General features: G+C 45.6%; 1 long non-coding RNA gene across 1 annotated transcript in view; it reads left to right on the top strand.

The window, feature by feature from the left end:
• The window catches only part of LOC108500652, a 42375-nt gene that overhangs the window by 17710 nt on the left and 3693 nt on the right, over positions 1–20972 (top strand). The gene's annotated exons all lie outside the window — the stretch shown is intronic.

The raw sequence follows: 20972 nt of genomic DNA, 5'->3' as shown, positions 1-20972 counted from the left end.
TACAACATGACCATAAACAAGTTGGCCATATTAAATTCATTTAACCTGAAACGTCTAAAAGAGTTGACTCATAATTGGAAAATTGTTTGAAATTCGCTGCTTTTACTCCTTTGGCTTACTCTCATTTTCAGTCACAAGTAATTATTACTTGTTATTACTACTGTTGTTATTATTACTATTAGTAGTTTTTGGTGTAACAGTTGAGTATAAGGAACACAGGCAGGATAGTTTCAAGAGCTGCTGCAGTTCTGCCTGTGAGATTGGTGTTGGCAGGCATTGCATTGACTTCCCCAAACCAGAAGACCCACTCCCAATTGCTTTGAGCGTGGTCCTGGGAGATGTTTGGGCTTGTTTTAGAGCTACCACGCTTCAGGACAGGCTAATTCCATGTGTGAGCATGGCAGGTATTTTCAGGCATAGAGGGGACCCCAAAGAGAAGCTTGAATTTGGATTTTAACTTCCTCACATCTAGGGGCTGTTTGAAGGTCTGTGTGAATCCCGTTGAAAGCTTGATTTCTGAAGTTCAGTTCTAGGTCTGAATTTTCCATGGGCTAGAAATAAGGAGAATTTTTGTCCACCTGGATGTCTGGTGTGTATTCTGCCTGACATCACTGTTGGCAGACTTGACAGAATGGAAAACCTTTCATTTTGTGTGTTAATGGAATCTCCATTTACCCTGTGTGATAAAAGCTTTTGTCATGAACATAGAAAGATCATGCCTCATATTTGTGTTCTTAAACTGCATATAATAAATTACTTCTTATCCTGGGAAACAGGGACTGCACTTCATGGAAACATTTTGGTTTCCAGAAATATCTCACGCTGCCCCTGAGTTCAAGAATACCTTTTTTTTTTTAAGGATATAGAAATCAGAGCTGTTGATGAACTGTTGATGTCTCACCACTGTTGGTGTCCTGGACTAAAGAAACCACTGTGCTTCTGTTGCTGTTGTTTTGCTTTGTTTTTGAGCTGAAAAGACCGTTTTTAAAAAGGAAAAGTAAACCCAGGGTGATGCCATCCGGGATAGTCCTGCTGACTGCAGTCACTGCTTTTCTCCCTCAGGCCGTGTCTGCACTGGAAATTACAGTGTAGCTTCCAGGGATCCAACCTGACCCTGAACTAGATTGTCCAGAAACAGGGAAAATGAGCCCATGGCAGAGTCTCCTCGGGATGGCTGTAGCCAGAGAGCCTCTGGGGCTCAGTCAGACAGGCCGGGCTCGTTTAAAACTTGTTTGAGTTTCTATACCCTGTATCTCAGGCTTCCCTAGGGATCTCTCCAGTTCTGCTCTTCCCTCTTTAATCTAGGGAGAATGTTCTCTGTGTGTCAGCTGTGAATAACAAATGTTAGGTGGGGCCAGGAGTTTTTGTACAATATCTTGAATTTCTTAAGAGCTGCACTATTATCAGTGACCAGGCAAGAAAAGTGGAAGGGGATCATGTCTCGTGTCCATGTTCCATCTAAAAGAGATGTTGAAACTGCATCAAAATAGCAGTAACTCCGTTTTGATGCTACTAAAATAAATTCCTGAGAATCGATGAATGAGAAGAAAATGTTTTTAATTCTTTTGATCTAATCTGTGGAGTTTAATTAGGTATCCAGTTTTAAATCCAGTTATGTTTGCATGTGGCTTTAGCCCTGCCTCTTAATTCAAGAGACCATGTGACCATGTTATTCTCTCTGTAAATGACCTTTAAGGTTCAAATGCCCATCAGAAATATCATTAGTTTTCTTTGTAACCTTTTTTTATTTTATTCCTGTGAATTTGTTCGCTAACTTTCTACAAACTGTGAGTAAGCTTCACTTACAAAATGGAAAACCAAGCAAACCCAGTCAGCCAAACTGACTGTTCCTTGCTGTTCCTCTTTCTCAGAAGTGCATCTCAGGTTGATCAAGGGCTGCACTGTCTCTCTGCCTCCTCTTTACAAAAAACATTTGGCACCTGGCGTATCATTGCCATTTGTGAGGATTTAAACTGTAGAGAGAGTGAACTGAACTGGGCAGTGTTCAGCACCCTGCTCTCAGCCCGGGTTGTGTCCTTTAGGACCACTGGGGTCACAGCTCTGATTTGGCTTCAAGGAGCAGCTTAAGCAGTGAGAATAATGACAGTGCAGAGCAGAGACTGTGAAACCCCAGAGCAAGGGCCGTGTTTGCTCCTGTGCAGTCGAGGTGCCATTCTGAGCCCTGCTTCCACAGCTTTGGCAGCTGGGCACCTTGAATTGTCCTGAAGGTGTCTTGGTCTCATGGAAAGGGAGAGTCTGACATAAACCCAGGTTGACAAGTATCAGCTGTGCTAATTTCAGCTGGAATTAGAGATTTGCATTTGGACCTGTGTGTGTTTTGGGAACACCGTGGACAGTGGTTTCTCCAGTTTTGATTCCTGTTGTTTTGTATCCCCAGCTTTTGATTGAAAGGAATTAGTCCCTTCCAAAGTGGCAAGAACAACTTGTGAATGTCTAGACCTGCTCATCTTTATGCAGCTCCTCTGATATACAGATGTTTGAGATAACCTCCATTTATAACCAAACTTCCACCTACCTTTTTGATTTTACTGGGGTTTGACTGTGGGAAACACGTCTGTTGTATCCAGTGTCTGGAACAGCCAGGCACACAAGCACACACTGCAGAAATTAATAGTGCCTCATGTGTTCAGCTTCTCTGGATTCCTCTGTCTCCTTTGCCAGTTATCTCACTGGATTTCCTGACAGGGCAGCTCATGCTTTAAAGATCCCTATTGATCAGCCATGGGTTGCAGAAGTGCTCTTCAGACTCAGCCCAGAGTTAAGCAGAAGTCAAACCAAGGACAGGGCTGGCAAGTGTTCAGGCTCAGGCACCACAGTGCTGAAATCTGCATTTATTCTAATCTGTTCAGATACGATTTCTGCAATGCAGCCAGTGGCTAAGGCTGACCTTAAATCCAGAGGATCCTTGGCTCTTGGTCTGCTTCCAAAGGCTTAATCCCTTTTTGTCTTGAATTTCTTTTGTTCCTCCCTGTGCCTCCCCAGAATTTAATGATATTTCTGCTGCTGTGTTATTTTTCCTGAAGCAGTCCTTTAATCACGTAGGGATTATTGGTATTTTTGCACTTTCTTTTAAAAGTATTAATTTCCCTTAATCCTACTTGTGCAGCACTGCTCCAGTTGACATGCAAGCACACTTGGAATTGCATCAGGGCTGCTCTGTGAGTCCAGGGGCAGGACTGGGGTGATCCAAGGCACTCCTCCAAAGAGCTGGAGCTGAACACAGCCACTGCTCTGCTCCCTGTCTCCCTGGGGTTAAAAACAGGAGACTGAGCACAGAAACCCTCCAGCCCCATCACCCCACACATCAGCAGTTCAGTGAGTGTAATGAATTAGTCAGTGTTACAAGTATTGGAACAAAGAGGGAAAGTAAGAAACAAGCTGTGCTGCCCCAAGTCCCCATCTGTGATCTTTCTAGGTAACCTGGCAATGCTTTATTTTATTTTAATAAGGAACTCTATTAGGTAGAATCAGCTCTCTGTGGCTGTGCAGGCAAGACTTTGATGCCATTTTACTGATTTCCCGTGTGTCATTTCCTTGTGTCAGTGCAGTGTGCACTCTGAGGAGAACAGCTGCCCTTGCCCTGAGCAGGAGGTTCCCGGGGCAGGACACGGAAGGGCCTGACCTCCTTTTAGTGCCCAGCCTTCAGCACCTGACCAAAGTCCTCGTGGGTCCTCAGGGCTCACACTCTGCCCCTGGGCAGTGCCTGGCCTGTCTGGTTACATCATGGAATAGGTTGGGTGGGAAGGGACCTTAAACCCATCTGGTGCGACCCCCTGCCATGGGCAGGGACACCTTCCCCTATCCCAGGTTGCTCCAAGCCCCGTCCAACGTGGCCTTGGACACTTCCAGGGATGGGGCAGCCACAGCTTCTCTGGCAACCTGTGCCAGGGCCTCCCCACCCTCACAGGGAGGAATTCCTTCCTAACATCTAATCTAACCCTCCTCTCTCTCAGCTTGAACGCATTCCCACCTTGTCCTTCACTGCAATTCCTGACAGAGTCCCTCTCCAGCTTCCCTGTAGGCCCTCCAGATACTGGAAGGCTGATCTGAGGTCTCCACACAACCTCCTCCTCTCCAGCCCCAGCTTTCCCAGCCTGTCTCCACAGGGGAGGTGCTCCAGTGCCCTTATCAACTTCCTGACCTCCTCTGGGCCTGCTCCAGCAGTTCCATGTCCTCATGTTGGGGGCACCAGAACTGTGCACAGTGTTCCAGGTGGGGTGTCACAAGAGCACAGACTTGTAATAGATGTTGGGATCTCTAGAAATTTAGTAAATTCCTTCAAGAAACTCTTCAAAGTACGTATGAGTTAGAATTTTTCTGAGGAATAGTTATATATATTTATTTCAAGGACAACAAGGTGCACACCTTACCAGTTACATGCTCCTCAAGATAAAAAAACCCCAACAAAACAGTGCAAACCCCAAGGCTCTTAAGATTTCATTTTTAATATCACCATGACAGTGTGTTTTTCTCTCTGACTTGTTTCTCGGAAACAGCTGAATCATTTCTGGCTGAAAAGCTCTCCAGGATTTTCAGCCAATGGCATGGAAAATTTTGACACGAAGGTTTGTAAGAAGCTGAAGTCAGGTCGTTTTGATGTGGAGTGGCAGGAACATTTACTGTAGGGAATTCTGTGAGCCCAGAGTGTAATACACACATAGGAAAGCACAACTGTAATGTTAGACTGTCCAGGGGAATAAAATATGAAAGCCTTCTGCACTGTTAGAGGAATGTCAAATATTTTCAAACAAGGTGATCATTTTTCACTGCTGGTGATTGTGTTCCTGTGGATAAGCAAGGCCAGCATATTAGAGTTGCAAGTATTATGGAAACCTGACCTTTCCTGTAAATCTGAGCCGATGACATGTCTCTGATTCCATCTGAAGTGTAGATCTGTATCTGAGCACGGGGCTGGAAGCTTTTCTGGCTGTGGCAGTCACTGTTTAGCCACAAGCTGAGATTCTGTATCACATGCTCGGTAAGCTCCAGTAGTACAAAGGCTGTGTAAATTGAATTACACTAACACCACCTATGGATTCAGGGCCATCCTATTTGCATAACAAACGGCCTTACAGTGTGCATGCTCCACACTCACCAATTAGGCTTTCTTCTCCATCCCCTTGGTCCTTCCTAAAAAGGGGGAAGGTTTTTTCCTTCGGTGATGGAGTTGCAAAGAAAAGCTGCTAATGAAGGACTGATGAATGGCCTGATTGTGTTGCTGTTTGTATAGTTTCACCTTCATTTGCATCAGTACCAGGCGCAGATCCCTAGGCTCATTTTTCACTTCTCAGTGCTCCTCTTCTTCGGCCCCTGCCTGCACAGGACCGACCAAACAAGCACATTTATCTCTGCTTCCCGGAGCACGGACTGGCAATGTTTCCCTTCGTGCATCCCTGGGGCCTACACGCGGTGGGATGTGGCCTCTCCCCGCACATCTCCTGGCTTTCTGGGGCAGGTTCCTTTGGAAATCCGACACCAGCTGCAGGAGACACAAAGTGTACTGGGAGCCACCACTGCTGCCCCTCAGGAATGCTTAATGCAGCATCCCGAAGTGTCTCCATTTCCTGCTCCAAGGAATGGATCTTTTACTTAGTATCCTTTTCCAGCAGTTCCCACAGCGTGTTTGACACTGTAAAAATAACTCCCCACTCCCAAAACCGGGGAAAACACACCGACAGTGTCAAATTGCTTACGTAGAACCCCCCTAAATGATTCAAATCAGAAGTCTGTGAGTCAGTTCTGCAAACAGCAGAGCAATCCCTCTCTTCCTGTAGCAGCAAACAACTCTACACAAGCCACATTTGCCAAGTGACTCTTTGGTTCTGGAGTTCTTTGGTTCTTCCTATTTTTCCCGTCATTCCGAAAATACAGCAACCGCCAAAAAATAATGATTTTCTTTTTCAAGGAGAAAGAAAAGCAAACGAAAGAATGTGGCCCTTTGTTTCCTATATCTGTTCAGGGAACAAGCTTCATTGATGGAATGCCAAGGAGAGGAGAATGCAATCTCCCATTAGGCTTGTTTGCATCTTTTTCCAGGCTGACAGTTTAAGTCTGCTGGCTACAGATGGCCTTTGACAACTGACAGCGCTCGCTGTGCTGCCAGTGCATGACTTCATCTGTGTGACCCCGCATGTGACTGCAGCTTTCCTCCTCTGGGGCCTGCACAAACCTTGCCCCGGTTCGGGAGCACCGCAGCAACAGAGGTTCCCCTTGCAGAAAACACCCCCGGCCTGAAGCTGCCCCGCAGACACTGGGAAAAGAGTATTGCTGGAATCTGGCTGGGGCTGTAACCACCAAGGCTGAAGTTCATGTGGCCAAAGTTGGCGAAGCTTCAGTACTTTTTGGAGCCCACATTTTCCTTTCCTTTGCCCCTTTGCCCACCTGGGCCTTTCAGAAGGTCTGTAGTCCTTGTGTCCCACGCTCCAGAGCATTCCCAAGGGAAGGAGCTCCAGGCTTTGCAGAGCTGTCATTCCTGGTGCAAAGCCTGCAGATCTGCTCTGGAATTTGCAGAAGAAATTTTTGTTTCCTCCGAGTCTTGGCAACCTCAGGGAATGCTACAGCTTGGATGAATGAAGTCATCTGTCATCTAGAAGTAACTGGAGTAGGTTGAACTCATTCCCATTCTGCCTTTTGCTTCAGAAGCAGGAAAAAAGTTAAGGTTTATATTCTAGACTTTTCTTTTTGCCACTTTTAAACAGGGGTCACAAATTGCTTTATGATTGGTAGCTATTACCTTTTCCTAATTTTTATTAAAAGTGCTTGATCTAAACATGGTCCTAGGGCCTGTTTTAACACAGGTGATTTAATACTGGCTTTTAAAAAAAGGGGAACAATTACTTTTATATTTTCCTCAACATTTTTTTCTGTTTATTGTTCTAGACAAATAGAGAGCTGAGATATCCTAGAGATGTGTGGCTCATAGGCAGTGTGTGCAGGTGCTGCCAAAGTCCATCCTAGGCCTGGACTGGGGATGAAATTCAGCAAGTGCTGGGCCTCGTGTCTGAAGATGACAGGCAAAAAGTTAAATAGAGACAAAAATACTAGGAGTCAGACTTCTCATTCTTTTTTATTTCTAATGGAACTCAGGAAGCCTCCTCTGAACTATATGGCACAAGCATTTCAAAGTCTTCATAATGGTAATTCAGATTTAACACAACAATGTGTTCTTCAGTGTCCGGGGAACAATGAAGAGTGTGTTTAATAATGTCTGTTTGTTCAAAGATCACCTTCCAAAGACATTCCTGTGCAAGTGCCACTGCCTTGAGTCTGTGAGCCATGCTAACCCACAGGAATATGAATGTGCTTAGCTGAAAATGTATTTTCTTTGAGTAATTATGTCCTTGGGTCTGGGCCACTGCCAGGAACTGTGGGCAGGCTGGGAAGGAAATAAAAATTGACATCCCAAGATCTGGATTTGGTATTAGAAAGGAGAGCCCTGCTTCTGCAGAGCAGGAGGAAATTCCATAACGATTCAGAAGGCACTTTAATAAAATAACATTGAACTATCCTGGATAAGTAAAATGTCTTAATTAGAGGGAGGTTTAGGAGAAACCCCAGTGTTCTGAGAGGCTGACTGTAGCTCCATCCTGGAAGCAGGCTGCCTCAGCCCTTGTATGGGCAATAAGTCACAGAATAGGTCTGGGACTCTCTTCACAAGATGACTTCTGTAAGTGTTATTAATAAAATATTATAGTCCCCACATCCTGCTGAGAATGAGTGGGACAGATGCTGCAGATTTCAAACTTTGACCCTTATCCCACATGGTCAGATGGTAATTTAAGAGATGACAAAACAGAGGAATGACAGTTGCAACAAGAATTTCCATCCCAGTGTGCTCAGTCCCGTGGTGGATGCGTTAGCTGGCAGTCAGGTGACATCCCCTGTGCTGGGAGTGTTGAGTTCTGGTTCCTGTTCTGCTCTGAAAGCCACCCCCTCTCTCAGGCAGGGATTGATCCCTCCAAGCTGGCAGGCACAGGGCCAGGTAGATGTCACCTCTGTGGTGGTGCTCCAACCACCCTCTTCACACACTTGGCTACCAAAATGTTCATTTTATTCCTATAGTCTCCTAACGCAACTCCTCTTCCAAAAAATCAACTGATGGCTCCTTCTGCCCTTGGTTCTTGTGATGGTGTGTGAGTCTCTCTGCTTTCTTGTTTTGAGGCTTGAGAATGTGTGAATTTTTCCCCTTGTTCAGCCTGACCTTTGTCTGTGTAGAGATGGGGAAGTGGAGCCCTTGGAAAGGCCGGGGAGGAACAGCAGCAGCTTGGCTGTGAGCAATCGCTTTGGCTGCAGCCTGGGAGAGAACAGGCTGGTGACTGGCAGTGATATAAATATTCCAGGCTGGATTGACAGTCTGCAGGACAGCAGCCTGCTGGGATAGGGAAAATGAGACATGACTTCTTCCCTTCCTTTGTGCTCCTCTGTGAAGGGTGTCCAGCAACAAGTTTCTTTCCTTCCCCAGAATCAGCCGTTAGAGGACAAACTACACTGAGCCTCGAGGAGTTGTTGGTGTTGTTTTCTACTTGGTCTCAAGTTCTGCAGACAAAGCTGGAGCTGGTGAGTGAATCTGGTTTAGCCTGGCTGGCTGGACCCCCCAGGAGTGCTGGGGGTCAAGGCTGCTCTTGCTTCTCCCTGTGTGAAGAAAGGCTGTGAGCACTTTGGGGGTGGCCACCTTGGGCCGTTTGTGTCTGTAGTTCTCCTCACTGCCTGTCAGTTTGAGGCTTGATGCAAAGACAGTGGATCCCAGTGGTGGGGAGGAAGCAGCTCTCGGTGATAGTTACGGGGCTGCACTGAAAAGCTGATTAATATGGTGACATCAGTACTGAGGAATGTGATTTGCAGTCAAAAGTGCTGAAGAGACCAATGATTCTACTCCAAAATATAACCATTAAGAAAAAGCTGTAAATGGCTTTCTAGTGTGCATATCTCCTGAATGTTAGAACTGGTCATTAGAGCCCTGTTATTTTGTCCACTCTTGGATCAGGTGAAACCAGTGTGATTGTCCAGAAGCACCCCTAACACCCAGGAGGGGTGAATCTGAGTGCTAAGCTAAGGAGCTGCAATCCTGCCTCCCAACAGACTTAAAACTGCATCAGCTCTGAGATTTTCCCCAGTAATGCAGAGTAGGACCTTGAGAGTTTACTTGTGTTGTGGAGGTGCATGTGAAGCAGAACCATCTCACCAAGTATTTACATTTATGCCCTTTATTTCCCCTTTCCTTTTGGGGCATTTCTGTGTGTGCAGCAGGGGTGCACCTGAGACAGCTCTGGAATGGCTGGGCAATCTGGAGGCAGAAAGCAGAGCAGGGGAAAGGCACGGGAGGAAAACCACCAGATTGTGAAAGGAAAGCGAGGCTGACTCCCTGCATTGTTCCTGTTGACACATGCTGTTTGTGCCTCGCATTCTGACGTTGCTGAGAAACCCTCTCATCTGCAAACAAACCAGAGTGTGCAGAAGGGAAAGAGAGACGGGTCTGTAGGAGCCCACAAAAGCTGGCCACCTTACTGCCATGCACACAAAAAGTTACTTTTTGGCACCAGGTTCCCCACCCTGAGAGGAAACCTGTCTGCAGTTAATATAGGTTGTATCAGGAAGTTTCTCTGAAGACTTAACTCCCACATTTTAAGCAGTAAATACCAAGCTGGTATGAGGTTATGCATTATGTTTCAAAGCATCATCAATATTGCATTAACATTACAGCATATGGGATTCTAGAAAGTCTGTTCACCAGGAACACCTCTCTCAGGGGTTGTGAGTATTTCTCCATACCCTTAAAAAGCTGGTTAGTTTTAGTGCTGGATTTAGTAAATTCTCACAGAGTACCTCTAGTTGATGTTTTATCCAGAATAGAATTAGCTCCTGTGGTATCTTTATCAGTTTGGTTTCTGTCCATTTTTGTGTGTCCTGTCATCCCTTTGTTAACTTTCAGATGCAAAAGGAGGCTTAGTTGTGGATTCCTTTCTGAGCTGTTCACCAGCATTTACCCCCCAAGGGCCAAGCCTGTCCTTGGATATTTAGCAGTGTAGCCCTAACCAGGAAATGCTGAGACTCGGAATTGAAGAGTTGGTCCCAGTGGTGAAATAACTGAACATTTTCTCAGCCCAAAGCTGCTTAGTCAGAGAAGCTGAGAGCAGTGGACTGGCTGCATTCAGGAATTCAGGATCCCGGAGGGAAGGTTGTCCCCAGGGCGCTGGAGGTGGCAGATGGCAGTGCACGGGCTGGGCCCAGGGCTCCTCACATTCCAATCCCCCGCCGTGTCTGCAGGGGTCTGCTGTCCTTAATAGGGGAGTTGGAGCCGGGCTTAATGGGCTCCACTAACCACTGAAAAGGGGAAAAGATGAAGAATTAACTCCTTTGTGGTTTGCCTTTCTTTCTTTCACCCCCCTTGACAGGCTGTAGATGGATTTTCTGTAGCTGCCACGTTTCACTGGGAAAAGGAGCTGGGTGTTTTTGGATATTAGTCATTATCTGTGGGGTTTGTGCTCAGCTCCTGCGCTGTCACCGTGTGTGACCAAGGGGGAACAAGGAGACTTTTCAGTTTCCAAGGCAGAATTCCTACTGGGGTGTTGATGGGAAAAAAGTGCCCCAGTGCTGTTCATGCCCAAGGCAGTGCCAAGACCTGTCTGACCTCGTGGCTTGTGACTAAACCAGGCTGTGGGCAACCCTGGGGACCACCTGGCTCCTCTGTAAGCTGTTGCATCTTTGCACACTCAAACTTGTGTAAACTCCACGGGGAGACAAAAGGCTGCATTTTCTACAGTGCTTTAGCCCACCCTCTGCATTTTCAGAGGGCTTCAGACTTCCAGATACTCACTTGTATGTCCAACAGACAGCTCTTTTGTTGGTAAAATTAAGACATGTAAAATTTTACTTTGTCCTTCAGGCTTAGCGAGTAATTCCAGCTTCAAGGGGAACTCTGTGGAGTAAAAGTTCCCTGGTGTGCCATGTTTGTGCTCTGCCTGCAGAGCCTGTGCTGTGTCCCAGTGTTTGTGGGGAGTGTGTGTGGGGGGGATCGACATTTCACTGTTGAGTCTTGGGAAAAGACTGAGGGAGATCTGTGAACTGTCTGTCTAGTGTGTGAAAATGTGCCTTGGCAGGTGAAAATGTGTGAAGGACAATAGGGGATGGAAAAGAAGGGGACATGTATAGACCAGTCAAGCTCCAGATTTTGGCTGGGTGCATCTGAAACGTTTGGGTGAAGTTCACATGGCGTGTTCCTGAGGGCTGAGTGACATCCTGGGCTCCAGCTCACGTGCACAGAGCTGGAGGACTTTTCATTGTCGTCTCTCTTGGCACCAAACAGGAAATCCAGGCTTAAAATAAACAATATGTTGACTTGGTTTGACTGGGTAACGCATGGAGAGAAATGTTACGTTCAATATTCTGAGGGTGAGCCAGAAAGAACAGCAAAGCCTGTCAGAGTCCAGAGCTGTGCCTTGTTTGTGTCTGTCACACGGTGAAGTCAAGCCACGGAGATTTAATGTCTGTGGGACTCAGAGGAAAGATTCCCTGAGGACTCGGGTTAATCTGGAGACTGAGGCTGGGGGACAAGATGTGCTGTCACCTCGGAGCTGTGTGCCCCCTTTGCTACCCAGGATTTTGTCACTATTTTGCAAAATAAAAAAATAAAATGTGCTTTTGTTTAAAAACAATAAAAAGGTTAGAGGGTGTTTAAAGGAAATAAGCAAAGAAAGATGGAAATAACTAGAGAGGAAAAGAGGAAGATGATGTGGACCAAGGGGAATGAAGGCAGAGTGTTGAAGTGAGCTCAGAAGTTGTTTTAAAAAGCTGTTGGATTTGGATGTGTGATTTTAGGAGAGGCTACTCCAGGCTTACTCTGCTGGACTTGGCTCTGTTTGCACTTACACAGTGATTCTGCTTCTCCACAGGAAACAAGGGCAAGCCTAAAAAACATCAACACATCCAGAAGGCAGTTCCAGTCAGTGGCCTAAATTACACAGGTTAATTAATATAATTGACATGTGCTGGTTTATTGTAGCTGAGGATCTGGCCAAAATAAGTACAGAGTGTAGCACAATTGTAATGTCCCTTCAATTAACAAAGGATTAGAAACACTCGTAATTGCTGGTGTATCTGAGCAATAACTGAAATGGGCTCAGTCATTCCTGTCTGTTGGAACTGCACCTGGAAGAAGCAATGGCAGATTTTCTGCCTCACACGTGCAGAGTGACTGTGGCAGCTTTTGTTCAGCCATGAAATGAGGTACCTGGAGAGGCAGATCACCCACGTTCTGATAACGGGAAACAACCCAGTGGGAAAGTGCTCTTGGTACCCCACTGATTGGTTACAATGAAAGCAAATCACCTGGGTTGAAAATTGCTTAGTGGGCAACTCGAGATGGGTTTCATTTCTCTGGGAGGTTATTGAGCTGTTTATTGTGCTCTACAGATGAGGGAGTTTTGATGAAAAAGTTTTTGCTGAAGTCAAAGGAGCAAGATGAAAGTTCCTGAAAGAAAACTCAGTCGGTTTCAGGCAGGCTTTAATTTCATTTTGGAACAAGGAGAGGACAAAAATTATCCCTGCCTGCTGTTGGGGGAGAGAGAGAAAGAAAAGAATGACTGATAGAGTGTGGAACTAAACAAGAATAATTGTAGTTGTGTCAGTGAAAATACTCTTTTTCAAACAGAAGCTCAGTTCAACTGTCTCAGTTTTACCCGCTGGCTGCTCCCTTCGGTACTTTCACTTTCCATGGCAGAACTTTCCCTGATCTTTTCTAGAGCTGGACATTCCCCAGCTCTTCCCTCTCTCTGGAGATAATACTGAATGTCTTACAGTCCAGGGGGTTGCTGTCTGGGCTGTAAGGGGGAAAGGACAGTTACTAAATTGTTAACTTTTTGGTCAGAATTCAGTGAAAGAATTGTCTACTTAACTTGCTGCTTGATTTTTGGTTATGCCTGGACAGGTTTATGTCGTGCATTTGCATGTCTGCTCTGAGCCAAGTTCCTCCCAAAGGTTTTACCCCTCCATCTTCTGTTCCTCTTCAACATAACAAACATTTGGTCAGATCACATTTGGAGAAGGTATTTTGCAGTTATATTTCAGTATTCTGGGATTCCTGGAGCTGATTCTCCACTGCCTCGGGGCTGTACAGAAATAATGGGAGCAGGCATTGCAGCAGGTTCTCAGGGTTCATTCCTGAAATTCAGGTCCTCCCTTGGGAGCTCATTCCTTATGCACCCCAGTGCTGCTGTTGAGCAACACGGGCTCATTTCCTCGAGTAGAACCCCCATGTGCAGGTGAGGCTGGTTGAGTATTTTTGGCTTCTGTGCAAACACGAAGCCATGCAAATCCGTGTGTGCCATAAATATTTGTTAGTGCTGCTGCAGTCTTGTTACTTCAATACACAAACAGTAAAATACAATTTAGGGGAAGAGAGAAACGTAAAAATAAGATTTATTGAAATATTTACCAGTGCAAGGGCCCAATGTTGATATCCCTGTAATGATGTAAATTACTAAAGCCTAATGTGAGGATCTGGTAGATGAGTGAGGCCTGGAAACAATTCTGCAGTTTTGAAGGCAGAGGATGTATATTTGGCATAAACAGTTCCATAAAAATTGAATACCCTGCCTGACAGCCTGGTTTATCCTGCATGTATTAGAGACAATTGCAGTGGGTTTGTGCTGAGTGCTGTTGTCTTTTGGCTGAAGTCTGCAGCATTTGTACAGGAGTTATTTTATTTATGGCAGTACTCTTACTGAACTCTGCATGTAAATATTTTCAGTGTGGAGCCTCGGTCAGTGGAAATTCTTCAGAGAAGCGGTTCTGATGCCTAATTTTTGGCTCTGCTGTAACAGAAAGTATAATTTAAACACATATCAGAGATATATATGTAACAACAGAAGTGGCAAATTCTCTTTCTAGAATGTGTTTTGAGAAAGGACCTATCACTTAGTAACCACTGAGGAGACATTTACAGCAGTGAACAAACACTGGATTTATGTATTCTGGGAGACAAAGTTTAAGTTTTTCAGACGAACTTGTCTGTGTCCATGTATGTGACTTGTCACGCTCCACGTGTTTAGGAAAAGTGAGATGATTTTTTATAAGTGACTACATTTGTGAAGGAATTTGGCCCAGTGTTGTGGATCAAATAAAATCTGGTCTCATTGTTTTTCCACTCCTGTGGATTTCAGCTGAATTGCTGATGGTAAATCAGATTGGAGCCCCTTGGCTATCAACCATTTGTTGATCTTTTTACCAAAGACCAAATTCCAGTCTGGTTGTGATCAAGCACATTTCTACTGAGGTTACAGTCGTACCAACTGCTTTCAGACCATGTCAACCCATTTTTTTACATAATGGGACACTCAGAGCAGTGGATTTTGGTCTTTCTATGGATGCAGGAGAACACTTAAGTATTTTGTGCCATTGGCCAAAAACGTTGAGCCAAATTTTCCATGTTATTAAATATACCTGGGTGAAGTTCTAAGGTCAGATTAGTACTTTACACTGCTGAGTAAACTTCACCAATACAGTAATGAAAAGTGTTGTGTGGGATTTCCTGCTGCAACACCTTTTGTGCTGAAACCTTTCCTAACAGAGGAAAAACTCCTGACTCGGGTAAGAACACTCCTTTTTTGTCTGGAGCCACAAAGGGCAGTGTTCAGAGGTGTGCAGCAGGTCTTGTCCCTGCTCTTTCCTACCTGTGCTGTAGAGTGTGAAGGGGTCCAGGAGCATCTCCCTGTGCCAGGCTGGAGTTCCCTGGGCATGCCCTGCACTGGAAATGTCTGGTTGATCAGCTGATGCACTTTTTATCTACTTTCCAGCCTGACTGACATCTCCAAACACTGTTGTATCTAAACAGCTTGAATATGTGACCTCATTCCTTAAATGCCATCACTTGAACAGCTCTTGTTGCTAAAATAAAAGCAGTGTTGATTCTGTGTTGTGAAAACTCCTCCAGCCCCTCTGAGGAGCAGGAACCAAACCACACCTCCTTTTACTACCATAAAAAGATTGATTTGTAGCAATTGCAGGGTACCTGCAGCAAAGGTACCGTGGGGAGGTTTGTCACACTCCCTTCATGTTACCCTGGGACTGTGACAGAAAACTCTGTCACATGGAATAGGATTAGGGAGCAAATCTCAAGGAAAAATGATGCCAGAAAGGTAAAGTGGCTGAGTAATTTTGTTTTCTTATGCTGACAAGTAGTTTAACTACTCTCTAAACTGAGGGAAGGTTGGAGTTGAGCCAAACTTTCCAGTAAAAAGAGGCCACTATCAGCTTTCCCATTTTATGCTGGTTTCAGTGCTCAGAATAAACTCTCTGCATTGCAGGCCTGTGGCAGGACTTGGTTAAATATAACCAGAGTTTGGAAACACAGGCTGTGCCCTCCATTCAAACACAGCCACATGCTGCTCTGCAGAAACCAGGCTTAACATTTTTATCTATGAAAACCGTAGCAGTAGGAGAAATAAGAAAGGAGAAACGTTCTTATTTTAGTGAACACACATTGCCTATTGTTTAAACAGTCTTTTCAGTTGGTGCTGAAAATCTCTGAAGAGAGCTCATTGTTTGTAATCCTTTCACCCCGTGACACGAGGTGCCATCAGGGTTAGTGTCTGATCGTCACCTGCTTCTTGAAGCTCAGTGTTGTTTTCTCAGGGGAGGAGTGACTGGGAGTGACAACTTCAAATGTGTTTGAATTTATAACAGCCAGATACAGCACTGACATAAAAGTTGAGGTCTTCAGTGGAACTCTGGACAGCAAACCTGTATTTTGGGGGGGGAAATGGCAAAAAATCTTGAGTAAGTGGGATGCTCACAGTGGGCTGGACATTTCTGCAGGGAAGGTCAGTGGATGCAGTTGAGTTGCCCCTTACCTGGGCACGTGTGATACCTGCTGGTGGGACAGGGAGGACTCAGGGGAGCCTGAGCTTGGAACTGGGGAGGTGAGGGAATCACTGCCTTGGAGAAAGCGCTCGGTGGAGATTCCCCGAGGCTGTGAAGGTCAAGAGGAAGCACCTTGAGGCCAATATTGACTGTGCTGGCAACCAGGGCAACTAAGGCACTGAGGCAGTTGTGTGCTTGCTGTGCCTGCTGCCAGGGGCACTGCTGCCAACAGCCCTGTGCAGCAGCTGAAGTGTGTCCCCTCTGCAGCACACAGGGCTGGCATCCTGGAGCCAAGGAACTGCACTGGCAGCGTTCCCAAAAGGAGAGGAGGAAACACTGCCATGCAAACACACTGGCTGGGCTGGGCCCGAGGGCCCTGGGCGTGGGGAGGAGCAGGGACCCAGGGCTGGAGGAGATCTAGAGAACACAGGTGTCTTCTCTGCTCCTGCTGCTCTGATTTGCAGACTTGTGAACACTCTCACAGAGGAGTCAGGTGCTCTGACAGAGCACAGAAGTGCCAGATGGAATCCTGGGAATGATTTTTAATTACATCTTTGTGATACTTGGCATATGAATGAAACTTAAGCTTCCTGATGTTTTTATTAGATCCATAAGTGAAAAAAAAATTTACAGACTGAAGGAAAGACCTGAAAATAGTGCTGTGAGGGGACACATAATGAGTGATTTAATGAAGTGGTTAAACCCACTGTAGAACACAAACTGTTTTTAACTGGAAACGTTGGACAGTTTAATCTTTCTCTCAGATGTTCTGAGGAAATCAAATAGCCCGTTGTATAAGAAGCAGCTGGGACAAGGGGAGAATGGCCCTTATATCAGTGCTCTGTGAGAGGTCAATGACAATTTTAATTGATGCTATTTCAGTTCCTGTGGTGTGGTGGGAACTAGAATAGCAATATCTGAACTGCTCCTTCTTAGAAATATGGAGACTTTAGCCAGGAGAACCTGCAGCTTAGAATCAAGCACAAAGATTAGATGAGATGTGCAGATACAAGTTAAAGACTGTTTGGGGGCACATCCCATTCCACTGTGTTCTGAAAAACCCAGGCAGTGGCAACATTCACTTGTTTTCAGAGACACAGGTAACAGCGAGGCACAAAACCCAGTGTACAGTTTTAGAAAAAAAAATCATGAACAACAATAACTTTAAAAGCTTTTCTTGATTTTTCAGACTTTGCAGGGCCATTTTATGCCGTACTGGAGTGATACTCCCTTCAGCTGAAGAAAAGATGAGCTAAACAGCTGCATCTTATTTCCAAGTCTGAACACCTTTTGCTTTCCCCCCCCAGCCCCGTGGTGCTTTCTAGGTTTTAGGTGTAATCCTTCCAAAACACATTAATCACATTAAAGGTTTAATCATAGTAATGGGTTTGCTCATTGCTATTATTATGCATTCAAATGTCTTTTCAGCTTTTATCTGTGGGTGGGTTTTTTTGCTTAATAGTCATTTGAGGGTGAATTCTTAGTCTATAAGGAGTTTAATCTGAGGGATATTCATAAATGCAGAGATGTATTATTATTCAATAAATAAGTACATGGCTCTTTCAGAATATTGCCTAACTTAGGGTAGCACCTTCCTATTTTGATATCTTTATACAATTGGCACAAGCAGAGTGGAAGGTCAGGCTGGAGAGTCAGTCCTGGTCACACTCAAAGCACTGTAACAACTGCCTCGTGATTTATCTTGCACCAGATTTTAGTCCTCTTGCCTTCAGGTACCCACAAACCACTGCATTTTATTGCAGTAACACTCACATGCACAGCTCTGAGAGAAAAACAGGTCCCCAGAAATAAGTTTGGAATGAGAAGGGAGAGTAGAGAAAATGTAGGCTTAGTTGTGTATCTAAAGTAGCAGGACTGAGTCAAACTACAGATATTCAGTGCAGCAAGGGAACTTGAAATTAGAATTTTTTGGTTTGTTTTCTGCCTCATCTGGTTTTCTGCTTGTAAGGAAGAGTTTCTGCCCTTTCCTTTCTTCTGCTTTCCTTTCAAGTAAGAGAACTGAATCAAACTATTCATACATTCAGTGCAGCAAGGGAACCTGAAATTACATTTTTCACCGTTTCTCTGCCTCATCTATTCTTGGGCTAGAAAAGGAGGTTTCTTGCCCTTTCCTTTTTGTCTTCGTCTGCCACAATTTCTGTGTACTGGGCTCTTGATTCCTCTCACTCTTTTCTCCCTCTTGCATCTGGCCACAGGCCACTTGTTCAAGAGCTCGGGGATGCAGATTCCATTTTGTTGTGCCTGTTTCCTCTCTTTCCAGCTGCTGCTGACTGACAGTGCTTGGCTTGTCCCCCCTCCTGGGGCCTGCCCAGCCCTCAGGGCAGCCTCTGTGCACTTCCCACCTTTCCCACTCACTGGGGAGCCCCAAAACTCACACAGGCACCCCCCATTCTCTCTCGCATTAATCCCGTGGGATCCTTACCCAGGCATTGCCAAAGCCCGGACCCGCCTATCCTGAGCCGTGCCATGTGATGTTGGCCCAGGTGCCATGGCTCCAAACACTTATCCCACACACGGGTGTGTTGGCAAAGCTCAGGGAGGACTTCAAACCCACCCATGGTGTGCTGACACGCCACAGAACAGGTGGGATTAAATTGTTCCGTGTGTCGTGCCAGGAATAAGGGTGCTCTGAACCGTCCTGCTGGGGTGGCAGCACGTGGCCAGGCAGTGCCTCCAGCTGCCAGGCTGTGGGCAGTGTGAGGGACAGAGCTTTGAGGGACAGAACTTTCGGCCACCCCTCCTGGCAGAGGTATTTATAACCCCACGGAGCCTCAGGGGCTGCCTGTGGGACTGTGGGTTCCTTGGGCTGCTAAATCAGGGATTAAGGGGGCTTTGCTTTAGGAGCTTACAGCTGGGGAGAACTCACAGCAGAGCGTGCAGCCACCTCTAATACAACACACACTGCCTGAGACTACGGTTAGTACTGCAGGATGTTGTTCCTGACTCGCTGAAGTTCAGTTTTCACTCTTTTTTTCTCAATGCACGTGTACCTTCCCTTGCTTGTTCTAGATCTCTCAACTCCCAAACATCTGCAGGAGCAAACAGCTCCCCAGGAATGGCAGGTGACAAGCTGAGTGCTCTTTTTCCACTGCCCCATCTGGTCTGTTGTAGCCTCAGTTTTCCAAAACACCCCTACGCAGCCCATCCTTGGTGCACCTGTTGCATTGTGCTTTGTGAGCCGTGTGTGGGAGGAATTGCCTTTGGAACGTGTCACTGTTGTGCAACACACGGAGCCTCCACGCTCGATGGGAAGCCTGAGCTCCAAACTGAGCCTCAGTGATGGCAAACAGCCACTCACACCTTTGATACAGGTTCACCTTTTGGGTATGAAAAAACACCCCCTATGTGCCACACCCCACTGTAAAGGCAGAAATACTCGGAATATCCATAATTTGGGCCGAAATTTCTAAGCAGAGAGGAAGGAAAAAATCCCTAATTTCAACTGAAATTTCTAAGCAGGGGGGAAGAAAAACCCCCTTACACAGTGTGTTTAAAAGTTACATTTTGATAGGAAAGCAATAAAAGTTTAAATACCATTCAGTTGCCATAAAACGATCTAAAATGGAACCAATGGATCATATACAGGGTATTTATATGGGGGCACCTGATTTCATTGTCAAAGCAGTTTAAATAGCCCTTGCTATTTCTGAGGAATATGAGTGATGATCTCCTGCTCTATTTTTAGGAATAATGTGTTTCTCTTTATTTGGTTGCAGCTGGATGGATGCTATATGGAGCAGGAGGAATTACCCCGTCCTGGGCTGGTTTGGTCTGAGGGAACCAAAGGGAACAGTCTGAGGCTGTGCCAGTTGCCAGGGCTGATCTCTCTGCTCTGCTCTCTGGGGCAGCAGCTGGAGGGCTCGTCCAGTTTGGAATGTCTGCCCCCAGCTGTCTTCCCTCTGAGCCCACAGTGGGATATAACCGTGAAGTCAAACTGATTGGGTTTTTTCCAATTTATCCAGGCATTTCTACCCAGGATATGGTCAAGTTCTAGTTATTTCCAGGCTCATATATTAAAACTTGCACTTTTTAGCAACCTGATTCTGCCTGATGGAGTAAACCCAGTGAATCTTAGCTAAGAGCCTGTGCTGAAGCAGTAATTTGAGCAGACTTACATGGTAGTCAAGTAGTTGGTTTTTACTGAAATATGCTAGTTTTTGACAAGTTACAATGGGAAGAGTCAAAACTGTATTTGCGCTGCAAAAAATGCATTTGAAAATAATTTAGAATAAGTGATACCTGCCAAACATTATGCCCTAGAAGTCTGAAGAACTTTGATTTTCTTTAGGCACTAAAGTAGCCCTAGGTAGCTTCTTTTTCATGTGCTGTTTTCTCAAGATCTTTCCCTTTTGTTTCTGCTCCTTTTCACAGGATATGTGAGAGAGAGAATTCATCCTATGAGATTTATCTCCCTTTTTTCCCTTGCCAAAACTCTGTCTGCACCCAGATAGCCTTCAGACTTCCCCTGGTATGACTCACCTGAAACACATCCCTGTCTACAGCGCTCAGAAACTGGTTCCAAAACCAGTAAAACAAGCAAATTCAGGTTTCCTGTAGCTTCAGGTCCTACATTGTTTGCATCTCTGTCCTGGAGTACCTTCAGTCCTTCTCACACCTCTCGCCCTCCTTTTTGCTTTTGCCATCTGGGTAAATGTCAGCTGGGCTTTAGAATCCAAACCCCCTCCTGGCTCCCAAAGGAATGGGCAGCCACCGAGTTCTCCTGCTTCCCAAGGCGCTGGAAGGTGGCAGCTGGGACCTTCCAAACACGAGCCAGTTCAGGTCAGTGCTGCTGCTCCCTGGGCACCCTTTGCCTGGGCAGTGAAGTTTCATAACCCCAGGAGTGAAACCATCAGCCTTGTCTCCAGGAATGGTAAAATGTTGCTGCCATCCATCTGTTTTCTCCTCAGGCACATTTGGCAGCCAAGGGAATAACCCTGGATGTTGGTTACCAGGCTGTTTCTTTCCTAAGTGGGTCAATATCAGTGCTGAAAAAGAGCAAAAATTGATTTCTAATTTAAATTATATGCAGTTTTCCCTTTACAAAGCAAACCAATTTGAATGCCAAATTATTATAA

This window comes from Lepidothrix coronata, unplaced genomic scaffold, assembly GCF_001604755.1.
Source record: "Lepidothrix coronata isolate B3197 unplaced genomic scaffold, Lepidothrix_coronata-1.0 Scaffold92, whole genome shotgun sequence".
NCBI lineage: Eukaryota > Metazoa > Chordata > Aves > Passeriformes > Pipridae > Lepidothrix > Lepidothrix coronata.
Note: the sequence above shows the minus strand (reverse complement) of the source record. Positions and strands in the feature narration are given on the sequence as shown.